General features: G+C 35.2%; 1 protein-coding gene across 4 annotated transcripts in view; it reads left to right on the forward strand.

Annotated features, from left to right (window-relative positions):
- IQCM (IQ motif containing M) overlaps positions 1-24364 on the forward strand; it is a 605776-nt gene that overhangs the window by 441011 nt on the left and 140401 nt on the right. The window lies entirely within an intron of this gene.

The following is a 24364-nucleotide window of genomic DNA, read 5'->3' on the forward strand; positions in this document are numbered from 1 at the left end:
AAACTAGTTTAAAAACACACTGTTTTTATCATAATGCCTAAAGTGGGGAAGCTTTCCTTTATAGAGAGAAGCCACTCTAACATAACGTAAAATATATGTCCAATTATGTTGTTTCATCCAGTTAAAAAATTCTAGTGGTTCATAAAAAGCTTTCATTTAAAATGGAGATATTGTGAAATAATGGGTAAAATGAGACGATTATGGGAAATGCAGCTAAATTAATGTTTTCTGCTTGCTTTTGGTATATACCATTTTTAAGAGAATCTGATTTATGCATTTTGGATTGTCAGTAATCTTCATTCATGCTGACTTCTTTGATTGTGGATAATAGTTCAAGATGTACAACCTACACAGTTTTTCACCTGGTAGAATATTTCACCTAACACATATATGTACTTAATCCGATTGATTAATAACTTCTTGGTGTAAGACACCAAGTAGGTCAAACTTTTAAAACTTTCTGTATGAGTTTAGGTATTTTTATCTCCCTCCTCCCCCCATTTTTCTTCTTATCACTATGGTAACCAAAAAAAAAAAAAAAAAAAAAAAAAAAAAAAAAAAAAAAGATGACCAAGGCTGTGATTTTTGTCTGAAAATCTTCCTTTGGAAGAGTGAAGCAACTTTGAATTGCATGTTGAGGCTTATCTTAAAAGCTCAAGAATGTGCAGAATGAGCAGCTTTATTTGATATTCATTTAAATCTCATCAAGTAAAAGTAATTACAATAGAAAGGCACGTCACAAAGTAGGGAAAATAATGCTATTTTTCATATTATCTATTCTCATATGAGCCAAATTTTTAGAAGCTCGAACTTTGAAGATTTTCCTGTTTTCTCAATATGTAAATAGAAATTTTAGTTTATTTTCTGAAATCAAAATGAACAGAAAACTCAACAATGAAGCTAAGTCCACGTTCACTGTGGAGCTCCAGACAAAAATTTAAAACTTGAAAGATTCTATGCATCTGAAGAAACTATGGTCTCAGATAGGATGTGAAATATTTCAGGCTCTCTAACTAGTTGGAGGCAAACTCTAACAATATCCTGGGCCACCTGCTTCTCAGGGCACAGCTCTGTCTCCCACAAGCAGACAATACTGGATATTCTCCTTTTTTTTTTCCCCCAAAATATGGCTTTATGCTATAAAGTGGGAAACGTATAATTATTTTCCCCTATTTTTTTTTTTTTCATAGGGACAAGTACTCTAATAACAGGATTTTGGTTATGCTGAAAAGGGATTAAAGAGGATTTTAAAAAATAGTAGCTAGTAGAGGATTCTAGGGCATAAGAAAGTCTGATGGAAATGAATGCAGAAACATCAGAGGTAACATGTTGCAAAAGCATTATTTTAAATAACTTATAATAATACGTTGGGGTTTTAGATCTGAACATATGAATGGGGGGGCACAACTGAGTCTACAACACCTGATGTATACACTTGATTTATTGGATCACTTATTAATCACATGTTAATCCAAGTGGATTGCCATGGACATTTTTTAACAGCTCATATACGTATTAAAAAAGTCACTCATTGTGAGTGTGCAGTTAAGTGAATTTTTGTAAATTTATATTGTTGTGCAACCATCAGAACAACAGGTTTTAAAAAATTTCCATAACCTGAAAAGTTCTCTTGTGCCCATTTTAAGTCAGTCCCTACTGTCAGTTCCAGGCCACCACTATCTGTTATTTATGTCTATAGAGCTGCCATTTCTAGAAATTTCATGTAAATAGAATGCTATATTATGGAGGATATTGTAACTGGCTTCTTTCTCTTCATGTGTTTTTGAGGTTCATTAATGACAGTATATATCAGTAGTTTGTCCTTCTTACTGCTGAATAATATTCCATTATGGGTGTATGTTTAGTTTATTCATCAGTTTTTGAATATTTGGCTTGTTTCCACCTTTCAGTTATGAATAATGCTGCTATAACTGTCTCTTTGTGGTTTTAATAAGCACCTCCCCCGTAACGAATAATGTTGGACATTTTTTCCTGTGTTTATTAGATATTAGTATATTATCTTTAGAAAAATGTCTATTCAAAACTTTTGTATAGGTGTTCCCATCGTGGTGCAGTGGAAACAAACCCAACTAGGAACCATGAGATTGCCGGTTCAATCCCTGGCCTTGCTTGGTGGGTTAAGGATGCAGCATTGCTGTGAGCTGTGGTGTAGGTCTCAGACACAGCTTGGATCCAGTGTTGCTGTGGCTGTGGCTCTGGCTGGCAGCTACTGCTCCCATTAGACCCCTAGCCTGGGAACCTCCATATGCTATGGGTACAGTCCTAAAAAGACCAAAAAACAAACAAACAAAAAAAACAAAAAACTTTTGTATAGTCTTTTACTTGAGATCTTTGTTTTCTTATTATTGAATTATTGGAGTTAATTCTATACTTTTGATTCAAATTCTTTATTAGATACATAGTTTGCAAATATTTTCTCCCAGTCTGTGGCATATCTTTTCATTTTTAATGTTATATCTTGCAAGAGTTTTAAATTTTTCTTAAGTTTAACTCACCAGTCTTTTTCCTTTCTGGAGTAGGCTTTTAGTATCACAGTTAAGAAATTTTTACATCTTACAGGATAAACATTTTCTTCCACTTTTTTTTTTCTTAGAAGTTTTATGATTTAGCTCTTTTAGGTTTATAATCCACTTTATTTTAACCCATGTGCCTAGTTTAATATAAAGTGTTTCTCTGATAAACAGCATAGAGTTCTATCTTTGCTTTTTAAAATTAGTTTGACAAGCTCTGTCATTTGGCGTTTTAGTCCATTCACATTTGATGCAGTGACTTATGTGGTTGAACTTATGTCTGTCATTTTGCTGTTTGTTTTCTCTTTGGCTCATGTCTCTGTTGTTCCTGTTTCTTCTTCGCTGCCTTCTTTTTCATTTTGTGCAAGTAATTTTAGTGTGCTCTTATAATTACACTCAATTTTTAAACTCTATTGTAAAAATTACTTTCTTAGTTGTTACTCTAGGAATTGAAATCTACTTCCTAACTTACCACACTATTGTTCAGATTAATACTAAAATATTTCCAGGTAAATATAGCAACCTTACATCAATATAGTTCATCATCCCTCCTCCACTGTGCTGTTGTCATATGTATTGCATACATACATTTTATAAATCTAGCGATGCAATTTTATAATTGTGATCTTAAGTGATTGTGTGTTTTAAGGTGTTAAAAGTAGAAATATGAAAATTATTTTATGCAGTTTTTTATATTGTATATATGAACACAGTTACCACTTTCTTTGCTCTTCATTACATCTTTAGATATGAATTAACATCTGGTGTTTTTTCCTTTTAGTCTTCTAATGGTGCATTCCCTTAGTCTTTTAAAATCTGAGGGTGTCTATACCACCTTCATTTTGTTTTGAAGGGTAGTTTTGCTGGATATAGAATTCTTGGTTGACAATTTTATTTTTCAGTACTTTGAATATGTTCTTTCAGTGCCTCCTGACCACCATTGGTTTTGATGGGAAATCAGTTGAAAGTCTTATTTTTCTTCTACTACATATGATAGTAGATATGTTACTATCTACTACTAATAGTTGTAAGTCTTATTTTTGTTCTACTACATATGTTAGTAGGTATTTTTCATTTTATGCTTTTAAGATTAAATCTTTGCCTTTGTCTTTCAGCTCTTTTTTTTTTTTTTTTTAGCTGTGATATATGTAGGTGTGGATCACTTTTTATTGTACTTGGGGTTCATTGCACCTTTTAGATTTGTAAATTAATGTTTTTCATCAAATTTGGCAATTTTCAGCAAAATTTCTTTGGGAGTTAACTCTCTCCTTCCTCTTCTTCTAGGTCCCAATTACATTTATATTAGTACACTTAATGTTGTTGCAGAGGTATCTTAGGCTGTGTTTTTTTCTTAAAAAAGTCTTTGCTCATTCAGTTCTTAGAAGTGGATAATAGTTTTTACTATACTTTCTAGGTCACTATTAGTCACTTCTACATTCTCAAATCCGTTTTGTGAATTTTTTATTCCACTGTTTTATTTTTCAACTCTGGAATCCATTTAGTTACTTTTATGGATTCTTTTTCTTTTGACGATCCTTATTTTTGAGTAATTCCTATATTTTCCTTTAGTTATTTAAATATAATACATTTAAATTATTTAAGTATATTTATAATAGCATCTTTGAGGTCTTTGTCTGCTAAATCTAGCATGAGTCCACTCAAAGTCAATTTTTATTGACCTTTTTTTTTTCCTCCTGAGGATAGGTCACATTTTTCTCTTTATATGAATGTATCTTGTTTGTAATTATTGAATATTGGACATTTTAGACAATACGTTACTGCAACTATGATTCTGTCCTTTCCCCCTACAAGAGTTTACTTACTTCTTTAGTAACTCACCTCAACTTAATATGTGGCATCAGATCTGTCTCCTCCATGTTTGTCTATTTGTTCTCTGCTTAGTTACTGTTTTAATTATTTTTATAGAGTGGCTTTTCATAAAGGTCATGTTCATATCTATATATCTTAATTGTCAGTCTAAGATTTGCCAGAGTATTTATTCGAACACTTTGAACCCTTAAGTTTTCCACCATCTGTGTGTGGATTGGGGAGCACATTGAATATTCAATTTCATGTCTGCCTCATATTTTACTTTCCACTGGCACTCTTGGTTTTTCTTGTTCATTATCATTGTCTTCCAGTTAGCTTGGGATGTGTGTAGAGGTTATCAAGTCCTTCTGTAACCTTTACATTTCCAGAGTCTGTGATTGCTCCCAACTGAGACTGAAACTCAGGCCAGCAGAGTTGCAACTTCCTCCCATTTATTTCTTATAGAGTGTGTTATGTATACTGTCAATGCCAGTTGGTGTTGATTTTTTCTCACCTCTGCAAATCAATTTAGCTTCCTTTGATGACCTGTTTTGTGGAGAAAAAAATTCCCATTTTAGGCATATCGATATTGATCCAGTCTTCAGATCCTTGTCATGATCTAGTTCACTAAAGCCTATGAACTGTAGATCTTTTATTTGCTCTTTGGTGAATGACAAAATGCTCAGAAATATGGAGGCAGGTAAATGAGTGTAATTCTTAGCACAAAATCAGATTATTAGAAAGGAAGCAACAAAGATGGTTTAGGCATGCCGTCAATATTAGGGAAGTCTGACCCCTATGCAGATGACTGAACAATGAAAATATACTTTCTAATATAACTTCCACCTCACCAATGAGTCCCCTGAATTGTACTACCATGAAGTTTTTTTTTTTGTTTGTTTGTTTTTTAAAGCAGGATTTGAGGTGTTCGTGTTATCCAACACTGAGTAACTTGAGAAATGTTTGATGTTTGTCCCATCTGCTCTGACAGGTTAACTGTTAAGATCCTATGAATCTACAGACTTTATGCATTGCAAAGTTTTTGTCAGTGGTGTCTATAACCCTTGTGTAGAAGGATGCCACTTTTTTCTGGTATTTTAGTTCATATTATCTAATGCTTTCAGCCATCTAAAAGGTAAAAGCACATTCTCTTTTCTTTTCTTTTTTTTCCTTTGTCTTTTTAGTGCCACACCCGTGGCATATGGAGGTTCCCAGGCGAGGGATCTAATTGGCATAGCCACTGGCCTATGCCACAGCCACAGCAACACCAGGTCTGAGCTGCATCTGCAACCTACACCACAGCTCACAGTAATGTTGCATCCTTCACCCACTGAGCGAGGCCAGGGATTGAACCTGCAACCTTATGATTCCTAGCCGAATTTGTTTCTGCTGTGCCATGGTGGGAACTCCATATTGTCTTTTCTGGTTGATAATTTCAGATATAAATTATAAAGGGAAAGGAAATGAATTAGAGCATATTATATGGATCCTTCCTTTGTTGAAATAATCCAGAATCTTTTTTTGACACAATTGTTGTTACAAATATATTCAACTAACATCATTTGAGCACTTAATATGTGCTGTGAATGTAATGTGGTTCAAAGCTCTCAGAGTCCCCATAACTGGAGGGACATGCACATATATAACTAGATACAGTGCCAAAAGTGCTTATGCATTCATACATGTATCAAGTATGAATATGATACAGATATTAATTTCATCTTAAGTTTGGAAATCAGGGAAATTTTTAGAGCCTATTAAGAGTTGAGTCAATCATTGTAGGATGAGTTAACTAGATAATAATAATTTAAAAAGGACAGGGGTTTAATTCATGAAGGGTTGCACACAAAGCAAATTAGAGTTTACACGGCTGCTGGTAACACCAAATAGAGGAGCTATGTGTTTGCTGGGTAGGTTACTGGAGGGGGCATGATGTTACTCACTGAAAGATGCCAGATCATTTATCAAGTTCTAGTTGACTGTGGTTGCTTTTCCCTGTAAGATTCCTTTTGTTTTGAGTCCCTTATTCACCTGTCATCTGCCTATTGGAAATGGATATTTCCAGATGTACAATGCAAATTAGCTTTTGGTTATAATGAGTTTTGTGACAGTAGGAGCTATTTAAACACTTTTCTCTAGAGCTTGAATGCCCCTGAATAAACCAGAGACCAAACCCTAGGGGCAAAGAGCAACTTTGAAAGATCTGTCTATCATCACCTTACTTCAGCTAGCTAATCCAAACAGCTGCTCCTAAAATTCTGCCTGCCTTTCTCCCCTAGCATTTTTTAAAGATGATTCTTGACATTTTGTCTCATCTTACATTATTTAACACTGTTAATGCCTTCCTTAGCTCTAGCCATGGCTGTGCAAAGCCTGTGAAAGCCTATGCTAACGATATGCCCTAGGAATGATCCTTGCCTCTGGAAGACCTTCTCCTTTTCCCTTTTGCGTAGCCTACATGTGAATTGTTATTCCAACTATTTCTCTAATTAGCCATTCTGTCTTTTTTTTTTTTTAACCTTCTACTCTTTTATTATTTGGGTTGAAATTTTTGCACCATTGTTATATAAGCTGCACAGAGAACCTGATTAAATTGTGTAATATTACTTAACACCAGTCATTCTTCTAAAGCCTTGTCTGTTTTCTTTAAGTAGAAAATAACCATCTTTAAGGAACAGCAGGAACAGCAGGGGTTTAAGAGTGGTGTAACTTCAATAAAGATATAATTACTTTCATAAGTCTGTTAAAAAGCACAGCTTTAGGTTTTTGTTAGATCACTGTTTATTAAGATTACACACCCAGTACTCCTAACATGCAGAGATCCACTAACAAGTCTTTGTTTTATATGATTGAATTACTATAATGTCAGGAATATAAATTCCCTGGTGAGAACAACTTTGCTATGCAAGTCTCTGATAACATTAATATAAAATGTTTCATCAGAAATTCTTATGAAGTACAAAATTTTATGATACAGTACAATTATTCCAACATCATAAACATAGCATCAAAGAGCTTCATTTTTTTTTTTTTTCTGGCATTTCGCTTGATCCAGACTCCTGTTAATTCCCACAGTGAGGTGAAAACTTCCAAAAGACATAAAATAGTTCTTAGACTTTTACAGTCAAATAAGTTTTGTAGTCCTCACTTTACTTCTTCTTCTTTTTTTTTTTTTTTTTCTTTTTGCCTTTTCTAGGGCCGCTCCCGCGGTATATGGAGGTATATTCGAGGCTAGGGGTCGAATCGGAGCTGTCGCCACTGGCCTACACCAGAGCCACAGCAACGCAGGATCCAAGCCGCATCTGCAACCTACACCACAGCTCACGGCAATGTCGGATCATTAACCCACTGAGCAAGGGCAGGGACCGAACCCGCAACCTCATGGTTCCTAGTCGGATTCGTTAACCACTGCGCCACGACGGGAACTCCCTCAGTTTACTTCTTAAATCACCTTTAGGAATGGACATTTTCTAGCATTTCTGAATCAAGCTTTTAAAAGGAATTATGCTCTGATCAGTAAGGCACCATGATAACTCCTATGCTGTGAAGTCCATCATGCTGATCTAAGTTATAAGTAGTATTGAAATAAAAGTTCGTGATTCAGATTTGTAAAACCAAGCCTCTTTCAGGATGTTGTCAGTTTGGCAGCATAGGAGCCAAAAGTTAATGCCGAAGGATCGGTTTCTTCAGGTCTGCCTCTTCAGTCACAAGCCCACGAGAGTTTCATTTTGGTATTTCTGTTCCCAAAATTTAAAATTCTGTGACTCTTAGCTCATTGAAATCTGCATGGTACTGCTTTTGTATAGATGTGTTCTTTAAAAATATGCAAAGAGATGTTTATAGAATAAGCTTCTTTTAGAGCACAGTTTTTCAAGAATTTTAATGTAAATATCTCACGTTCCTACGAGAAAGATGTTGGATTTCTATTCTTTAGAGGTATTTCTGCCAATGATTCTTTATCTCCCAATGCTTATATAGATATATTTTTTCAGTGTGATAAGGGACCAAACATCCTTTTAGCTGATGTTGTTTAGTGGTTTTGGTATAGAGGACCTGATTTTCATATACATCCCTGTATGCACTTATCATCCTTTGAGGTAAAAACACGAACACATATAAGCACATATGTAAAGCGTGTATATTGTAGTAACTTCTATCAATGCTAATAACTGCCTGTAAGAAAGGCAGATATGATAACCTTCTCTTTCTTTGTTTTTTATTGTGGAATTTAATTCATAGTACCAATGAGAGAAGCCACAAAATTGAGTATACACCTGCAGTTCATTGTGCATATTTTCTAGCATTGAGACTTACATTAAATATTAAACTAGTGGCCCTTAGCCAAGGTCTCATAACATATTCATGTATTCAAATAAGTTGTAAAGTGAATTCCAAATCTTTTGATTCCAAGAAAGTTAATGTACTCAGACTTTTAAAGTGAGAAATAAACTTGAATGGATTAAAAGATAATCCCTGTAACATAACTTTCACTTGCTGGAATTCCAAGGAGTTTTTTGCAGAGAGAAGGGATGGAACCATCATGAGAGTGTTGGAACTCTACCAAAGGGTAGCCTTTGTGCATTGCCCTGCAGGTGCACCTCCCCCCCCGGCAGTGGTGGCCAGGAACAGAATGAGAAACCCCATATTGCGTTAATGCCCCATATCTAATTTCTAGCAGGTAAATCTTAATCTGCTACATCTGCCCATGAAAAAAAATTCTGCCTATTGTTCAGAATAAGGAGTAGCACTGCTTTCCAATGATAAGATAATTACTAGTATAACGACTGCATACCTCTTGCTAACTCCATGCTGTATTTTTTGTGGAGAGCTACCTAGGACTAGTCATTGTTTGAAACATTCCTGGTACCATGTTCTCTGTGGTGTTTTGATTACTGTGAAAGACAGAAGCCTATTACCAACAGCCATATTCTAAAGGTTAGTCTGCAGATGATAACTACTCCCTAACATAATATTTGCAGGACATAGTATTTAGAGTCCCTTGAGGACTTATTTTGGTTACTTTCTGTTGTTTTGTGTTTTCAATCTTCTGAACGTGCTTTCAGATAACAGCTTTCAGTTCATCTCAAGCTCTCATTTTCTAGAGTCTGCATTTCTCATGATTGTTTTCTGATAGCTACTTAATTACTTCCTTGGTTATTTACCTAATTTTGTCATTATCAGTAACATCTTTCATCTTTCTTTCCAGCCTCTTACTTTCCAAAATCCTCCTCATATCTTTTTGGCTTTTCTCCACCTTCAATAAATCCGCAACCCTATGGGGACATTTCGTCCATTATAAACTTTACTATATTTACAGTATTCACAACCTCTGAGATTTTTTAACCTTTCTCCTTACTAAGCTTAGTACCCCTGTGTACATTTTTAACTTTTTTACCCTCTTCAGATTTACTTTCCAAGAGGCTGAATCTGAGAGAACCAACTTTCCACCTGACTCAAGCAGATTAACATGGCACAGCCAGAGAACAACATAACTACACTGATTTATTTGACTTTCAGTTTCTGACCACAAACGTCAAGTAGACCCTCGGAACCTCCAGGCAATTTTATTCCACTTTTTAAGTTAATTCACTCTCCTCCTCTCCCCGATTAATATTCCATGTGATCTTGGGCCTCCTCAACTTTGACCATCTCACCTTCCTTCTTTCTGTTGACCACCTTAGCTCTAATGAAATTGGCAGAGCAGACACAATTACAAATGACTGTCTTATCTTCCTGCCTCTCAGCCTCTCAGCCTTCTAGCATCTTCATCCTTAGAGCCTGCTGTTGTTCTTCTTGCCATGGATGAACTTTCCCTGATCATCCCATCTTGATCACAGTATCCCATTGCCTTTGGCTTACTCAAGGATTTTACTCCTGCCGTTACTTCCTTTACTCCAGATTGTTTCCTGTCTCACCTCTATCATTTATTTCTTCTCTCCAGGACTGTATCTCAAGAACATACAAACATACTGACAAATGTTCCATCTACCCTCCCTAGATGTCATGTAATCTATTATTTTTCACTTCTTCAAATACCATTCCATTTATTGGCTGCCCCTTACCAACAACTCCTCAAAGTATTGAGTCTGTTTGCCGTATCTACTTCTTTACGTCCTATACTTTTTTTTTTTTTTTTTGACTACACGCAGAGTATGTGGAAGCTCCCACACCAGGGATTGAACTTGCACCATAGCAGTAACTGGAACCACAGCGGTAACAATGCCAGATCTTTAACTTGCCAAGTCACCAGGGCACTCCTTTTTTTTTTTTTTTTCTTTTTAAGACATGTTGCATATTATGAAGTATTGCTGACTATTGCTGGTAGAAAGAATCAGTGAAATGTATAATAAACACCACTCAGGTAGTGGGCTAATGCTGCCTGTATCAACATGGATATATATGTATTTGTTTTAAGTTAGGAATTTCAAAGGGGCATATAATTTATATAAAAATTTAGGTATTGAACATGATATTTTGTATTGTTTAAGAGTACATATATATGCAGTAAAAACATAAGACATGAATGGTAAAGGAAAATAGCACATTCAGAATAATGGTTATTTCCTGTTATTTTTTTCCCCACCAAGGAAGAAACAGCTTTATTAGGAGTCTAGGCATGTCAGGGAACCCCAGTCAGTTACAGAGAAGAGAGGCTAAGAATCTAGCATAAAAAAGCCAAGTGTGAAACTAAAATCTCCATCTTAAAATAACAGTCAGAAATGCTGCTGAGTTTAGCCCAGATGAAACTTCTCCAGAAGCTCCTGGTGAAATAATGAGATTTTTGCATAAACAGAGAATTCTCCAGCACAACTAAATCTAAGCCCCATTTAAGGTTATGGGTCTCGTGTGAAGGAAACAGAGGAAAAGATAAGGAGGATGATAATGCTGCTTCTGCCATATATCAAATTTCCATCTAAATCTGGGTCTGTTTCTGGATAATCATTTATATTCCTTTTATCTCTTCATCTACCCCTACACCTTTATAATGAGCTGTACCTGGCAGGGAAGTGCTGCCGATCACTTTTCTTTTCTTTTCCCTTGCTTTGGACCTTTTTGAATTTTTTCACTTTTATATGAATATGAGAATGAATCTTTTTTCTTCCACTAAAAATGCAGTTAACCTTGAGACAATTTTTTTTCCTGTCTTTTTGCCTTTTCTAGGGCCGCTCCTGCGGCATATGGAAGTTCCCAGGCTAGGGGTCTAATTGGAGCTATAGCCACCAGCCTATGCCAGAACCACAGCAATGCGGGATCCGAGCCGAGTCTGCGACCTACACCACAGCTCATGGCAATGCCGGATCCTTAACCCACTGAGCAAGGCCAGGGATTGAACCCGCAACCTCATGGTTCCTAGTCGGAAATCTCAGTTAACCACTGAGACATGATGGGAGACTCCAACCTTGAGATAATTTGTAAAGAATTGACTTCTTTTTGATATTAAATCTTTCTACTTATCAATAGGGTATTTAAGACTTCATGTTTGATATAATTTTTAAATTTTAAAATCATGTATTTTTGTATTACATATTTACATATTTTATGTTTTTCTGTGGTTTTCTTAGTTTTTCTCTCTAAAAATCTTACACATTTTTGTTAGAGTTACTTCCCTTTTTATTTTATGTTGTTATGGGAGGAACACATCCCATGAGCTCTGTCCTGCTAACGAAGTAGAGAATACAGTATTGTTGACCACAGGTATGACATTCTATAGAGGGTCTCTAGAACTTACTCATCTTGCTGAATAGACTTATTTCTGAGTAGTTTCTTTTGTTGCCGTTGGACTATGAAAAGGATTCAATTCTTGTAATGTTTCTGAAGTTGGATGCTGGGTAAAGGGCGCTCACTTTTTCCTTTATTTCTTTTTTACATGTCTGAAATACTTAAGAACAAAACGTAAAAGTTTTCCATACTCCAAGAAATGTATCTGTTCTGGAGCGTTCTTTTCAAACATTTCAACCTTTCTGACCTCAGGTCTTATCCCTCTCCTGCTTGCTCCCTCTCCTCCAATCCAGGCTGATGACTTATTTGTATTTTTTTAATAGCCACACTCACAGCATATGGAAGTTCTTGGGCCAGGGATTGAATCTGAGCCACAGCTGTGACTTTCATTGGTCCTTTAACTCACTGCACAGGGTGGGGTGAGAGTGGGGGGAACCTTTGCCTCCACAGCAACCCGCAGCAGGATTCTCAATCCACTGCACCACAGTGGGAACTCTTGACTTTGACTTTTTCGAATACGCTAAATTCTTTGCAGTTACCATTTTATCTGTTTAGAAGTTTCTTTCCTCGTGGATCACTTTGGGAGAGTTTGACTCACATGTCTGCTCAAGTATCATTTGCTCAGAAAGGCCTTTCCTGGATCGCCTCTCTGAAACATCCCACTCTCCTCCCCTTGCTCTCTATCCTCTTTCATCTCTTTAATATTTATTTTCCTTCATTCCATGCATTACCATCTGATATCATCTTACACACATGTTCATTTGTTTATTGTCTCCTCCAATTGCCTTTCGATTCCCATTATGGCAGGGTTCTTATCTTTCCTGTTCACTCTGATGATCCAGTTCATAGGATAGAACCTTATACACAGAAAAGGGGAGAAATGGTGTCACCAGCCAAAGCAGAAAGAAGGACATACACCAGCCCTAGGATGAGAGGCATGAAAAGAAAATCTTCTCTACTTTCCTCTAAAATTAGTGGAGTTGGAACATATGCAAAAGGTAGCATATGCCCAAAAAGTAGATGATTTCATTGCCCTGTATCCTATCTTGGGGCCAAGAAGGAAAGTTACCCTTCAGAAAATGTCTGCTCCTCTCAGGACTCCCCCAGACTCTTCTCTCAGGCAAGCCTGTGGAGATCCTACAGTGATACCCAGGTTGTAGTTTCTTATTCATGAATATTCTGTCTGGTTTGTTGGGAGATATGATTTTACACATGGGACAGCTCTTGTAGATCTGTTATCAATGTGTCATTTTGTCCATGAAGGCTGTTCTGGTCCCTGGTGTCATACAGGCACCACCTTTGTTTACTAGTCTCCAAATGGACATTTTGTTGCTCTTGTGTTTATTTAGTTCTTATGGTGTTTTTAAGGTTTTTAAAGTAAAAACAGCTATAATGTATCTTGAGGCCATATCTATTCAGGCATATTCAGATAGTTTTCTGTACTGATCTGGTGAACTTAGGACATGCTTGCATAGCCAGCCAACTATGAGTCACCCAATAAAAGGGAAAGTTAGGAGAGGATTAAATATGATTAGGATCCAAAGCACGAGGTGATAAAGGAGCTGGCCCTGCTGTCAGGCAAAGCTACACTCCTATGTGGCCAGCGATGAGCCTTCAGTGACCAGATATGTTAATCAGACACCTGCTCTAAACAATATGTTCATAGGAAAGTTAATAACAGTCCAGGCCGGTGTTTGTTATGAGTCAGCAGAAAGGGACTGTTTCATCAGAACAAATGTTTAATATTAAAAAGGGGCATTATTCTTATTGTTAAAATAAAAATAAGACAGAATGGTAACTAGGAGGCAGTCTCCTCTGTGGGCACTGGTTCTGTTTGTGCTGCATATAATGAATTTTAAAAACTGGTAGCTGTCAGCTTACCTCCAAGAAATTATTATTTGTGATAGTTTCAGAAGACAAATCATTGAAATTAAAATACAGATTCATTTCACGAATAAATCTAGTATCTTTGTCAGCTGGGGCTCCCATAACAAAATCCCATATGCTGGGTGTTTTAAACAACAGACATTTATTCCTCACAGTTCTAGAGGCCAGGAATTCAAAGATCAAAGTGCAGGTAGATTTGATTCTCAGTGATGGTCACCTTCTCACCTTATCTTCCCTTGGTGTGAGACTAAGCTCTCATGTCAGTTTCTCTCTCTTTAAATTTTTTTTTAAATTTTTTGTCTGTTTAGAGCCACACCTGTGACATATGGAGGTTCCCAGGCCAGGGGTCAAATCTGAGCTGTAGCTGCGATCTGCGCCACAGCTCATGGCAACGCAGGATCCTTAACCCACTGAGCGAGGCAGGGATCAAACCCACATCCTCATGGATACTAGTCAGGCTTGTTAACCGCTGAGCCATAATGGGAACTCCAGTTTCTCTTCCATAAGGGTGCTAATTCCATCTTGGGAGCTCCACCTTCATGACATCATCTCAGCCAAATTACCTCCCCAAAGCCCCGCCTCCTAACACATTGGGGAGTGAAGACTTCAACATAATGACTTCTGTGGGAGACACAAATATTCAGTCCATAACAACAGAGGGTGCATGTTTTACATAAAGCTGCACATCTATAGGTTCATAAATGTCAATTACTTCATATCCTTTCTTCCTATTCTGGAGAAAGGACTCAACTCTTAAATCTGCTTTGGTTGGTGTGGCCATGCTTAGTTTAGTGCTGCATACTTGATGGGAGTGAGCATCATGATCTGTTTATAGTAAGCTGAGCTGGTGATGCCCTTCTCAGATTGGTACCACCATTATAATTTAGTTCTTGCTGAGATCATAATTCCAGTAGTCAGATAGCAAAGTACTTTGTCATGTCACTAGAATTCCCCTTGCTATACTGCTCTGTGAGTGTCCTATAACTTGACATATCTGTAATTACTTTCATGAGAGGTTATACAAATAATAGAATTATTTGTAAATGTTTGTAATAAATGATTTCCTTAAAATAGGATATAACATTTAGCAATAAGCAAAATGTAGAGGAAATAACAAAAATAAAGGTATGCCATGATGACTATTTTATTGTTCTAGATATTAGTGTCCTTCATATTCAGTTTATTTAAAATAGTCATAAACTATTTTTTTTTCATGAAATTTTCAAGTTCCCATGCTTACAAACATGTTCAAAACAATATCAATAACAACATCAAATTATTAAAGTTCTATTTTGAGTGTTTTGTCATTACACTATTACCTAATTATTTATAAATTAAACAGGGATTCATCTCTCATGATTCGCAGCAGAGAATTAGCTTTCAATTCATGTAGATTAGATTTTTCACTTCTGTAATGTAAGTGGGCTGCAGAACATTTGAGAAAACCTTTTTTCACATTGTGTAACTTTGAATTTTTTCACAGCAAAAAACCCTTTTTTGGTGATATCAATTTTATAATATAGTATTGTAAAAATTTTAAAAATTTATTCTATACTCTTTTTCTTATATATGTATATAAAAGTAAATGCTTGTGGTTATTGTTATTTTTTTTTTTACAGAGTAGAGTGATATACATTTCTGTAAATCTTTTTTCACTTAACAATATATCATGAGAACCGTCTAATAACTTTTTTAATCTCTTGATAATATTCCACAATATGGATACCCTCCAGTTTATTTAGTCCTTGTCCTGTTGGTCAGAATTTACCATGCTTATAGTTTGCAACCAGTTCAAACATTTTTTTTTTGTGTTGGTGCTTTTATTTCTAGGGGATAGACTTTCAAGAGTGAGTTTTTTGGATCAAAAGATATACATTGTTTAAATTTTGATTGAGTTTTGCATGATGATTTCCAAAAAGGCTTTAAGAATTCAGATTTCTCCCAGCAAAAGTTGAGTGTATCCTTTTTAACTGAATTGCCAGTTTGGTGAGTGTGAAGTGATTTAAACTTACCTTAATTTACATTTCTCTTTCTGTGACATTTAGGGTCTCTTCATATTATGTGTGCACTCTTCTGATTTGCATATTTTAAATTTTTTCCCATTTTGTTTATTTTTATTTTATTGGTTTTAATGTACTTTTTACTGTATTCTATATATTCATCTTTCATTTGTCATTTATTTTACAATCATTTTGCAATCATTTAATTGTAAACTATGTAATCTTTTATATTAAAAAATTTATATTTCTATCAATATATGCCTTTACACTATTGGTTTTACTTGCTTGATTTAAGAGGTTTTTTATAAATTAAATAAAGCTACAAGGGTATATTTTACAACACAGGCAATATAACCAATATTTTATAACTTTAAATGGCATATAAGCTATAAAATTTTGAATCACTGTTGTACAATTGGAGCAGACATAATATTGCACATCAACTATAATTCAATAAAAAAGGTTTTTCAAATTCTAAGTTTTACACAGAATTGACTAAAATTGTTTTCTAAATTGTTATATTTTATATATCTTAATCTGGAATTTATATCTGGATAAGACGTGAGTAGGGGGTCCAATTTTCTTTAACATGGATATCCATTTGTATCAACATTTACTAAGTTAATAGCAGAGTTCCCTGGTAGCTCAGTGGCTTAAGGCTCTGGCATTGTCACTAAAGTGGCTCAGGTTGATGTCATGGCATTGATTCAGTCCCTAGACTTGGAACTTCCTCATGCCACAGGCAAACAAACAAACAAAAACTATGTTAATTATCTTTTGACTGCTGAATGAAAATACTTTTCTGTATATTTTCAAAATGCTTAGACCTAATTAAAGGTCTTTTAATCTGTTGTGTTGACTCATGCATGTGTCTATTATAATAAAGTTTTTGTTAGGAGTGGCTGCTTGATTCAGTCTGTTGCCAATTCAACATCTATCGATCACTTGTTTTTTTCTGTTTAAACATATGTTTTCTTGAAGTGTAGTTTATTTATAATGTTATATTGATTTCATGTATATTTTATGATGGTTCATTATTTTTATAGATCATATGCCATTTAAAGTTATCATAAAAGATTGTTTATATTCCCTGTGGTGTTCAGTATATCTCATATTTTATTTATTTTATACCCAGTAGCTTGTACCTCTTAATCCCCTTCTTCTATATAACCCCTCCCACCAACCTTCTCCCCAGTAGTAACCACTACTTTGTCCTGGGTATTTATGAATCTGTTTTTGTTTTAATTAATTTGTTCATTTTATTTTTTAGATGCCACATTTAAGTGAAAAACACAGTATTTGTCTTTTTCTGACTTAACTTTGCTAAGCATAATCCTTCCAGGTCCAACCATGTGTTGCAAATGGCAAAATTTTATTCTTTTTTGTGTCTGAGTAATATTTCATTGTGTGTGTGCGTGTGTGTGCGCGCGTGAGTGCGTGTGTATAACTCATCTTCTTTATCCATTCACCTGTTGATGGACACTTAGGTTGTGCCCATATCTTGGCAATTATGATAATTCTATAGTGAATATTGGGGCATATGCATGTTTTTAAAAATTGTTTAAAAAATTTATTGAAGTATGGTTGATTTACAGTGTTGTATTGATTTCTGCTTACAACAAAGTGACTCAATTATACATATATATACTTTTTCATTTTTTTTTGCACATATCTTTTTGAATTAATGTTTGTTTTCTTCAGATATACCATGGAGTGGGATTGCCGGATCATATGCTAGTTCTATTTTTAATTTTTTTGAGGAACCTCCATTCTGTTTCCTATAGTGGCTACATCAGTTTACATTCTCACCAATAATGTAAAATGGTTCTCGTTTCTCCATATTGTTGCCAACATTTGTTATTTTATCATGTGGTCTTTTTGACAATAGCCATACTGGCAGTTGTGGGGTGATATCTTATTGTGATTTTTATTTACATTTCCCTAGTGATAGTGATATTGAGCATCTTTTCATGTGCCTTTTGGCCATCTGTCTGTCTTTGGGAAAGTATCTATTCAAATAGGTCCTCTGCTCATTTTTTAATTGAATTGTTTGATTTTTTTATATTGAATTGTACCATCTCTTTATACATTTTAGACATTAATTCCTTATCAGACATATCATATGCAAATATCTTTTCCCATTCAGTAGGTTGTCTTTTAGTTTTGTTGATGAAAAAGCTCTTAAGTTTAACTGGGTTTCATTTGTTTATTTTTGCTTTTGTTTCCCTTGCCTGAGGAGATAGATCCAAAAGAATATTGCTAGGGCTTATTTAAAGAATGCACTGCCTATTTTGTTTCAGAAATTTTATGATTTCCAGTCTTATATTTAGGCCTTTAATCCATTTGAATTTATTTTTGTATATGATGTGAGAAAATAGTCTACTTTCATTCTTTTACATGTGGCTGTCCAGTTTTCTCAACTCCACTTATTGAAAAGACTCTTTTCCCCATTGTGTATCCTCACCTCCTTTGTTGTAGATTCATTGATTATATTAGCATAGCATTTATTTTTTGGCTTTCTATTCTTTTCCATTGATATATATGTCTGTTTTGTGACAATACCATACCTTTTTGATTACTGTAGATTTATAGGATAGTCTCATGTTGGAGAATGGGATACTCCAGCTTTATTCCTTTTTTCTCAAGATTGCTTTGGCTAATCAAGTCTCTTCTGGTTCTATACAAATTTTAGAATTATTTCTTCTAGTTCAGTGAAAAACGTGGGTGTTTTGACAAGGATTGTGTTAAATCTGTACATTGCTTTGGGTAGTATGGCCATTTTATTCATATTAGTTCTTCCAGTCCATGAACACAAGATATCCTTCCACTTATTTGTATCAGCTTCACTTTTCTTCATCAGTGTCATAGTTTTCAGAGTATAAGCCTTTCACTTCTGTGTTTAAGTTTATTCCTAAGTATTTTATTTTTTTGCAATATCCTTCCTATTTTAATTGAAATATAGTCACTGTTCAATATTATATGTTACAGGTGTACAATATAGTGATTCACATTTTTTAAAGGTTATGCTCCATTTATAGCTATTATAAATGATTGGCTGTATCCCCTATGTTGTACAGTATATTCTTGTAGCTTATTTTATACATAGGAATTTGTATCTCTTAATCCCCTTCCCATGAATTGTCCTTCTGCCCTTCCCTCTCCCCAGTGATAATCACTGGTTTGTTCTCTGTATCTGTGAGTCTGCATCTTTTTTTTTTGTATTCACTGTTTCTTATATTCTATATATGTGATATCATATAGTACTTTTCTTTCTTTATATGATTATTTCACTTAGCATAATACCCTTATCCATCTATGTTGTTCCAAAAGGCAAAATGTCATTCATTTTTTATGGCTGAGTAGTATTTTCATTTTGTGTGTGTTTAAAACATATCTTGGCAATTGTAAATAATGTACTATGAACCTTGGGGTGGATGAATCTTCTTGAATTAGTGTTTTTGTTTATTTTGGATATAGACTGAGGAGTGGAATTGTAGGGTCACATGATAGTTCTATTTTTAGTTTTTTGAAAAACTTCCATACTGTTTTCCACAGTAGCTGCACTAATTTGCATTTCCATCAGTAACATGGGGGGGGGGGGTTCCTTTTCTCCATATCCTCACCAACATTTCCTATTTGTGTCCGTTTAAATGACTACATTCTGATAAGTGTGAGGTGATATCTCATTGTGATTTTGATTTACATTTCCCAGATTATTAGTGATGTTGAACATCTTAACCATGTGTCTATTGGCCATCTTCATTTCCTCTTTGGAAAAATATCTATTCAGTTTTACGGCCCACTTTTAATTTTGTTGTTGTTGTTGTTGACTTGTATGAGCTGTTTATATATGTTGGGTATTTGCAAATATTTTCTTCCATTCAGTAGGTTTTCTTTTCATTCTGTTGATGGTTTTCTTTGCTGTGCAAAGACTTCTAAGTTTAATTAGGTTTTTTTGGTTAAATTAGTTTATTTAGTATTGCTTTTATCTCTTTTCCTTCTCTAGATCAAATTATGAGATCTGTTATCTATTATTTGAGTATTTATTATATGATTGACTTGTACAGGACAAGAAAGCTTAATTTAGGTGTTCTTTCTTTTTGTGTTCTTTCCTAGTCCTTCCCTAAATGAAGCAATTACCCAAGAGCGTCTCTTTAATTGCTTTTTGTATGTTCTCTCAGAGCTTTCCTTAGGTGACCTCATCACCTTTCTCAACTTTCATTGTCATTTCTCTAAGACTTCCACATATCTATATGTGTCCATGTCTTTCTTTCTCTCTTATGCACACAAATGTCATTGTGTGGGTTCTTGGCTGAATTCTTTTCTAACACTTTCAATACAGAATTGTGGGTAATTTCCATCTCAATATCCCCTGAAACCTAAAATCCATTGTGTTTCCTTCCACTTGTTTCACATTATCCGATCAGTTGTCATGCTCTCATACTCTTGATTCTTTTTTTCCTCATATCTCTGACTGACTTTCTCCTTTTCTATTTTCTTGGCTGCTACTTTATATCCGATCAGTATAACTTATGAATATGCTACTGAGACAGTCCCCTAAATGTTCTCTTATTTGGAAGAGACATATAAAAAGGTATTGCTTTGTTCAGAATGTATTGCTGCCTTTCTAGAATGTTTGAGTATACTACAGGAGTCCAATGATGTCACAGAGACTTTACTCAGAGGTATAAACTTAAGAGTGACATTTTAGGTAGGTGACAGTAAGTAGGATTTAACCCCTTTCCCAGGTCTTCCTCATCTACCTAGTTAGCACTAAGTTGGCAGTGATATACTCTATTTTGTTAAGGTAAATTATGACTTTCAGGCTCACTAAACAATGATTTCCTTGCTGCCACCCCCATGGAAGGACTATACATATTTTCCTATACTCCTAATGTTGGAATTGGCCATGTAACCAGCTTTAGCCTGGTCGTGAATGGAATATGCTTCCTCACAATTTGTCTTTGGGCTTGGCTGTGTGACTTGTTTTGGCCAACTGGATATCAGTGAATGTGACACCAGCAGAGAATTGACATGTGCTTGTGTGGTTGGGCTAGTCTTCTTGTACCTGTGTTATTGCATGACAATGGCATGCTCCAACTATCCCTCTGATCCAAGGAGGGAAAGAGACATGGAGTAGATGGAATAAACCACTTGTAGCTTATAGCTGCCTGGATAAGCCTAGCTTAGTTTATCTTCCTCCCAATTGACTCACATGAGCTAACTGTTTATCATTGATAATTAGCTAAATAAATGCTTACCCTTGTATGCTTCTAATATTCTGTGCTTTTTGTTTCACAAAAATAGTTCCCAGAAATTTTTTTTAACTTCAAATTAGCAAAGCATTTCAGTATTTGATACTCATTAAGAAAGGTAAAATAAATTCATACACTTCACAGAAGTTGTCATGATAATACTGGAGGAAAAGAGAGGAATCCTAATAGTCACATATTCAGCGTGTCCTTGACTCAGCAGTCAAATTCAGTGTATCTTATACCTTAATGTAATGAAGAATCGCTTGGGTAGATTATTTAAAGAACAAATCCTGGGCCCTAAGACTAGAAATTCATTCATTACTTTGAAAGTAGCTACTAGGATTCTTTAACTATCACTCCTAAGTGGCCCAAGAAACATTGATTTAATTCCTTCCTTCCTTCTTTCCTTCCTTCCTTCCTTTCTTCCTTTCCGCACCTGCAGCTTATGAAATTTCCCAGGCTAGGGGTTGAATTGGAGCTGCAGATGCTGGCCTATGCCACAGCCACAGCAACACTAGATCTGAGCTGTGTCTTTGACCTACACCACAACCCATGGCAACACCAGATTCTTAACCCACTGAACAGGGCCAGGGATCAAGCCCACATCCTCATGGATACCAGTTGGGTTCGTTACTGCCCAGCCACGAGGGGAACTCCCTTATTTGTTTTGTTTTGTTTTTTTCTTTCCTTCTCTTTCTTTTTTAAGATTTCCTAGAAGGAAGAGTATAAGATCTAGTTGAGTGACACATGAAACAAATAGAAGGTAGAAAATAAGATAAGGGATCTATTATGATCTCTTACACTCTATTGAACCTTTTTATCCATTATGAGTTGAAGATTGAAGAGCAACGTTATCCTGTTATTTTTGGTTTCCTGTAGTTTATGTCATAAATTCAGCATTCTTTAATTTTTATTTTACTGTTATTTATAATTGATACCAAACATTTCTCCAGAGCCCTTTTTTCAACAACCAATGTTCCCTTTGGCAGTGAAATCCACTTACCTTAACTGACTATGATTATACTTCAGCCTAGTTCTCAGAGTCATGATGGTAATATTCATTTTACTCTCCCCAAAGGCTCTTAGTATTCATCAAATATTTGATTTACATCATCTAATAAAGCTTATAGAATGCAGAAACATGAAACCTAACTCCATCATGATTTTTACTACTGTCTCTTTCATTAACACTGTGAGTTTCTCCTCTAAAATGATTAAAATCCATAATTGAGTACACTAGAATAATTTTGGAAAATTAGTTTCATTATTTTAGTACTTCCATTTGGAAAGCTTGCATTATTTATTACAAGTAAACAGATAAATGTGGCCCCTCTTTCTTTTCATTTTTATACTTATTCTTTAGGACAGAATATTTGTTTTGTATATTCATATGTTTTTCAAGGGAGTGAGTAATAGCTCTGAAAGCTTTGTTGACAAGAACATAAGGATGACTTGGGCACTATAAATAAGATGAGCGTACTAACTGCAGAAGTCTTATTCACCTTCAGGAATTGGCTCATTTTACTAAGAAATATCCAACTCTCTCTCCTTACCGAGTGTGTTGTCCAAGTTTTAAATTATTCTGTACCCTTTAGAAGCACAATAAAAGATGGGAACTTGTAAATCTTTCAAAGATTCTCTTTGGAATAAAGAGAGTAGATTTATTTTCTCTGCTAACTTTATTTTTATTTATATTTATTTATTTGCTTCTTAGGGCCACACCTGTGGTGTATGAAAGTTCCTAGGCTAGGGGTTGATTTGGAGCTATAGCTACCGGCCTACACCACAGTCACAGCAATGCCAGATCCCCAACCTACTGAGTGAGCCCAGGGGTTGAACCTGCACCCTCATGGATACTAGTCAGATTTGTTTCCACTGTGCCACAACAGGAGCTTATTTCTCTAACTTTAGACTTGTGTTCCACAGGGTAGTTTGAGTGGGTTTGGGATACAGGTAGTTCATTCATCTATATTTGCTCTGTAGTTGAGCAGGGCACCTAGGACATGCCGGGTTATTTATGTAGCATAAAACCTGGAATAATTTTATAGACTAGGAATTAAAAACCTAAACAATGAATTTAAACTTAGATTAAATCCCTCTAATTATATTCACATAGCAATCCAAGCAGTCTTAACGTTGGGAAGGAAGGGTGTCTTTATTAAAAACACTTCGTTCAGCTTTATGAGATAAAAACTATTCAGAACAGAGTATGATTATAGTGACTTCATTTTGGGGGGAAACATATTTATGAAAAATAGCAAAGGCCTCAGCGGAAATTACACAATTAATATTTTAGGAGGTCTGGGGTTCACCTACTCAGCAGTAATATGAGGCAGTTGGGTCATAAGTCACAAGTATGCTTGGATTTCATAATTGTAAGCTTTACCTCTGACTTAGTAGAATAATTCAACTGACAACACAGAATCAAATGAAAATACTCAAACAATTTAAAAGAGAAATAAATTAAACCTAATATAAAAGGTCAAAAGCTCTCCTTTAAAATTTATATCTGTGAATTCTCTCAAGTTAAGCTAAATAAATATCTATAATAAAGGGTTTTAAAATGCCACTGCCATTTCTATTGCCGAGTTTCCTAGCCTAGCATTTGAAATAAAATGTGCTGGTCTAGGTTTTTGCATATCATTGCAAAACACTGTGGAAATCTCCACTTCTCAACCATTTCCCCTCCTTCCTTTCATATTTCTATTCCCTAATCCTACTCTACCTTCCCAACCCCTCTAAACTACTTACTTGTGCTTTCTAAGGGAATTTGATCAATTAGAATAAGAGGACTTGATTTATATTTTCTGTTAAGTAGAGCTTATGTTCTGCTGAAGCTAAGAGGCTGATCAGTCAGTGTTGACAACCACAGGATGCATAAGTGACTTTCTGGAATGGTCTTAGCTTTTAAAAAAGTTTTATGATTTCTTGTGGTGTATTATTATAAAGTCATAAGAGCAGAGGTTATGTCTGTCTTGTGTCCTAAGCATGTGGCCCCTGGCATGTATCTGGCACAAAGAAGATGTGTAATAAATGTTGTTTGAATGAATGAAGGAACACCTGCATGGATGAATGAATGAAAATTAAGAGCAGTAACAGTTATTGAGGGCTACTACAGCCAAGACTGTGGCATTCAGAAACAACATTTATTTATTTATCATCA

This window comes from Sus scrofa, chromosome 8 (assembly GCF_054392235.1).
Source record: "Sus scrofa isolate SSC_HxYL_T2T_F1_AM1 chromosome 8, Sscrofa_HxYL_maternal_Yorkshire_Landrace_v2.0, whole genome shotgun sequence".
NCBI classification, from domain to species: domain Eukaryota; kingdom Metazoa; phylum Chordata; class Mammalia; order Artiodactyla; family Suidae; genus Sus; species Sus scrofa.